This window comes from Neovison vison, chromosome 4 (assembly GCF_020171115.1).
Source record: "Neovison vison isolate M4711 chromosome 4, ASM_NN_V1, whole genome shotgun sequence".
NCBI lineage: Eukaryota > Metazoa > Chordata > Mammalia > Carnivora > Mustelidae > Neogale > Neogale vison.
Genome location: NC_058094.1, coordinates 230,135,644 through 230,141,174, shown reverse-complemented (window position 1 = coordinate 230,141,174; position 5,531 = coordinate 230,135,644).

Below are 5,531 nucleotides of genomic sequence, written 5' to 3'. Positions count from 1 at the left end.
AAGGAGCCCGCGCTCTGGCTACGGCGTGGGAACGCGACCTCCGGAGCCCTGCGGGGCTGCCCTCCCTCTCTCGCGCTCCCGCACCCGCCCCGCCCATCGCGCCCAGGCCACGCCCATCGCGCCCCAGGCCACGCCCATCGCGCCCCAGGCCACGCCCAGCCCCGGCCCCGCCCGCCGCGCCCTCCGCCTCCTCCTGGGCGCCGGGTCTCTCCCGCTCGAGGACGCGCGTGCTCGTGGGCTGCGCCTCGCGCGCCCTCGGCTGCTGTCCCTTGTCCCCCTTGAACCGGCAGAGGCAGTCCCTGAGCCCACCAGGCGCCGCAGTTACCGCCCCGCGCAGCAGCGCCCTCCCGGCTGGTGGGGGGCGGGGGGCGGGGGGGACAGGGCGGGGGCGGGGCCTGCTGGGGCACCCGCTGCGACGCCCGGTGGGGTGGGGACAGGGCGGGGAGAGGCGGGGGGGGGGGGGGGGGCTGCCTCCTCTGCGGGGCCGGACCGTCTCCCCAGACCCGGGTCGTGGTAAGGAGGCACCGGAGCAAACGGCTCTTTGTCCCCGCGGAGGACCTCCCGGCCGTTGCTCGGGGCTGCAGGACACAGCGAAAGGCCTCGGTGGGAGGTGGGACGTACCGGCTGCAGCGGCCGTTGGTGCAGGGGCCGGCTCTGGCTGGGGCACGGGGCCTCCCCTGCACGCGGTGCCCGCGCCCTCATCACCCCCAGGCTGGTCACCACCGGCCCGTGCCCAGCAGCTTCGAGGCCGCCCCACTCTGGTCTCCCCCGGCCTGGGCATCTGGGGCCCGGGTGCCCCACTCACCCTCACACGCCCTCAGCACCGCAGCAGACACCTTACTTGACAGTGTGTCCCCTGGGTTCAAATGCGGGTTATTGTCAGAAAACAGTATGGCTGGGGCGCCTGGGGGGCTCAGGGGGTTAACGCCTCTGCCCTCGGCTCAGGTCATGATCTCAGGGTCCTGGGATCGAGCCCCACATCGGGCTCTCTAATCAGCAGGGAGCCTGCTTCCTCCTCTCTCTCTGCCCCTCTCCGCCTACTTGTGATCTCTGTCAAATAAGTAAAATTTTTAAAAATCTTAAAAAAAAAAAAAAAACCTGTATCACTGAGAAACAAAATTTCAGGATTACTGAGTGAGAAACAAGGCTGTTTTGATAAACTCCCAGATTCCAAGATCAAGATTTATGATGATTCCCAGATTCTCATATCAAATATGACACAGTCGAAGGCAAGGGGACCCTAACCCTCTGTGGCTCCTGGGGATCAGCAACCCGGTCTGGGATGCCCAGGGCTGAGGGCCATATGGTGCCTGCAATGCTGCGTGCCCATCCCGTCCCTCTGACTAGCCTGGGAAAATCAGAACATCGCCACTAACTGTGCTTGGGGCTGACTCGCCCATGGTCCTCAAACTCCTCAGCCGCTCCAGGAGGAGTCCTCTGAGGTCTGCAGCTACAAACACCAGGGCTTGGGCGCCTGGGTGGCTCATTGGGTCAAGGCTCTGCCTTCAGCTCAGGTAAGGATCCCAGGGTCCTGGGATCGAGTCCCGCATTGGGCTCTCTGCTCAGCAAGGGGCCTGCTTCCCCCTCTCTGTCTGCCTGCCTCTCTGCCTGCTTGTGATCTCTGTCTGTCAAATAAATAAAATCTTAAAAAAAAAGAATACCAGGATCTCTCTGCTACCAGCAGCTGAGAACCCAGCAGCCTCCTGCGTGTGGCCCACAAGGCCAGAGCTGCATTTCAGTCCCAATTCATCCCCTCAGCAAGGGGTCCTTGTGCAGTGCACAACATGTACAACTGGACTCAGGTGGGAGGAACTGAGGGTCCCTGGCCTGAAGATGAGGTCAAGCAGCTCTGGATGGGCACAAGAATGTGCCTGGGAGACGACGGCACAACGCTCAGCACCTGCCCAGGCCTGGGACCACCAGGGCCCTGTCCAGCTGTAAGGTCACAGCGGAGTTTGGGTTCAAGGCCTACTGAGTCAGGGTTTCCATCCGGGAGTGGGGAATCTGGGCTTTTAACAAGGGTCAGCAGTTCGGGGCCAACACACGACAGGTTCTGAGAGCGCAAGCAGGAGGCCGATCCCGGCGTGGGCCCTTCACTCTGTCCTTTTATTCTTCTTTCCCGATTCCCTGCATTTTGTTCATTTTTGTCAAGTGTTTCAAAGCGCTTGTCTTGCAACAAGATTAAAGACAGAAATAACGCTTTGAAGCACCAGCCCGGGCCAGGAAGAATATGGGCTCAGAGACCATCGGACCCCCAGGGGCCTCTCGATTGTGCAAATGTGACATCCTGGTCCGGGCTCCGCCTCAGTCTCCAAACCAGAGGAACGGACGGGAGATGTCCGACAAGTGACAGGTGTGGCCTGGAGCCACCACAGCCCGTGCCAGCCGGCCCCTCCCCTGGCTCCGCTAGGTCTCCGGGCAGCAAACTGCCCCCCAGAAGCCAGCTGCCTCCCCAGGGCCTCGGACTCCCTGAGGCCACCACCAGCTTCCAGGGAGCCTCCCTCTACCCTTCTGCAGATGCCACCGCAGCCTCGTGGGGTCTTCCTCTCTGTCCCAAACTAAAATGCTGCTGGCTCTAGTGTGGCCACCCCCCTGAAGCCCAGGCCCCCAGCCCCCAGAGCTCCTGCGCAAATTCAAGCCACCACATCCCTGGGCAACTGTGAGGACTTCTCTCTCTGCTCCTGCCTTGGCCCCCGAGGGTCTGCGTCCCACGCGGCAGGCAGGGTGGCCCTATAAAACTCTGTCACCTCTTCCCTGCCCTTTCCTTCCAGAGGGGGAAGGCGGGGTGGGGAGCCCAGGGAGGTGGGGTCGGAGACAGCAGGGGAGGGGAAGCCCAACAACGGGTCTCAGGCCTGACTGGGGCCCGGCCACCCCCATCCCCGCAGCCCCCGGGCTCCGACGTGGGGCACAAGGTGACTGAGACGCAAGGATGGTCTGTCTCCCTCTGAGCAAACGGACATCGGTCACGTAGGATTTCACATAGCTTTTTTTTTTATGATTTTGTTGGTAAGTCATGTCCACACCCACCGTGGGGCTGGAACTCACGACCCCAGATCCAGAGCCTCCCGCTCCACCAACTGAGCCGGCCGGGCGGACCTTGTGCATTTCTCTCAAACTGGCACCGGTCCCCATTGCAGACAGAAAAAGAAAACACTCTGCTCCTAAATAAAACTAATAAGATGATATAAATTTTTACAAGTTTGTTCATAATAAATTGCACTAAAATGGGATTTTCGTTTCCTCGTATGCGCACGCAAGTTCCTGGGACACGCGGAAGGCTTGCGCACCGCGGCGGCTGCCCCAGAGAAGCTGTGCTCAGACGCACGTCCACTAGCCCACGGCAGCCCGTCCGCCCCAAGGGGAAGAGCGGGAGGACCGAGCTGGAGCCTCCCCTCCCCTCCCCGCCCCCAGCCAGCGCCCGGCTGTCCACGCCCCCATGGGTGGTTCTCCTGACGCCGGGCTGACTGGACCCAACTCTGGGGATCCTTGGGGTCCCACGGGGCAGTGCGGGAAGGTCCAAGACGGGCTCGCGTGCCCGTCCAGAGCTGGTCAGGGGCGGCTGGCCCGCCCTGCTGTGTCTCTGACTGTCCCCCGCCCACTAGCTCGAGGGTCTGTGCCCCAGACATCTGGCCCCAACAGAGGGAATTCCTGAAGGAAAGAAGAAAAGCCACGGCTCAGAGACCTGAGTGTCCCTCCCGCCACGGCCTACTGGCCAGAGCACAAGGCGCTTCTCAGTTCCAGGGGCCGGGACGCAAGCCTCGGTCTCCAGGCCTGTGCCTCCTGGGCGAGGGACCACAGGCTCCTCCCCACTGCCCAGCCAACCCCAACTTCGCCAGGGAGGCTCATGGGCACGGGCAGGCCCACAGGGGGCTGTTGGCATAAACCGACGCACCTGTCTCGGCAAGGAAGGCCAGCTCACAGCAACCCTGTTCCTTCGGGTGCCCTGCACCCCCGGGCGGGAGAGTTCGGGGGGAAGCAGACAAGCGGCAGGGGGTGTCACATGGAGACCCCCGGAGCCAGATGCTACTGGAACTCCCCCCGGAGCTCCCTGGGCTGGTTGGACCCACGGCGACCCCAACTCCACCACTAGAGACCAGGCTCACCCCGTGGCTCCTTGGGTTGGGAGGGGACGGAACGATTGCTTCCCCCAGACTGGCCCCAACCCCAACCTCGGCAGATCGTCCGCGCGGGAACGGGCCGGGGCACTGTCTCCCCACTGCGCAGGCCAGGAGGCTCTGCCTTCCCAGGCTGCCCTCTGGGGCCTTCCGCTCCTCCCCGATGTCCCCACTCAGCCCCAACCCCAAATCCCCCCGGGAGGCCTCTTCTCACGAGGCAGACAGTGACGACCCCACTCCAACCCGCACCTGAATGGAGCTCTGCCCACCCCTGCCTCTCCACAGCGCTCTGAGCCCACCGCGCGCGGCCTCTGTCCCTGCCCCTGCCGTGGGGGCTCCTGGGATGCGAGGCTCGGCCGCCCCTGCCCATTGGGTCCTGTGGGGAGTCCCAGGCCTGGGCCTTCGAGCGCGGTGATCTCCGCAGACCTGGTGCTGGAGGCTCCCCTGACACCTGGAGGCTCCCGGAGCCAGCACAGGCCTCCGGGGGCGGCGGCAAAGCTCACGTGCCCGTCCCCAGCAGCCCTCTCCTGGCCCCTCTAGCTACAGCATCTTTTTTTTTTTAAAGATTTTATTTATTTATTTGACAGAGAGAGATCACAAGTAGGCAGAGAGGCAGGCAGAGAGAGGGAAGCAGGCTCCCCTGCTGAGCAGAGAGCCCGATGCGGGACTCGATCCCAGGACCCTGAGATCACGACCTGAGCCGAAGGCAGCAGCTTAACCCACTGAGCCACCAGGCGCCCGCTACAGCATTTGATGCTTCCCTCTCTCTGTCTCGGTCTCGGTCTCTCGCTGTGTCTGTCTCCGTCTCACACACATCCCTAGCCTTGTCCTTACAGCCCAGCAGGTGCAGGACGCCCAGGCCTCTGCTGAGGGGCTGTCCGGCGGGGACAAGGGGAGGGGCGGTGACTTTCCAGTGAGGAGGCCGTCCGCGCCGATGTCATCACTCCTGGAGCAAATTCTCTTTTTATCCAAAAGAGGGAGGGTGTCCTTTTGGTTTGGGAACAAAAGTTGCCTTTCATAAGTGCTTGATTTAGAATTGTTTGCTAAAATTAAGCCTTTGTTCATCAGACGTTTTTAGACTGAGTAATTTTCAACCCATGCCATATGATAAGTAATCTGTTTTATTAGCAAAAAAAAAAAATTCTTGTCATATTTGTGCATGGATTAAATTAGACTTCCCACGATGTGTCGCCGGCTCTCCTGTGCGTGGGGGCCCGCAGAGCCTGAGTGTGGACACAGCCCCAAAGCCTGGGGGCCCGGGGCCGGGGGCCAGCTGCACGGACACGAGGACCCACCTCTGCCCTCCGAGCCCAGCAGGAGGAGGCACCTGCAGGGAACAGACAGCGAGGGGTCTGGGGTCTACTTCAACGTGCCCCTCCCCGGGCCCTGGGCAAACGCCCCCGACAGACCCCTGCA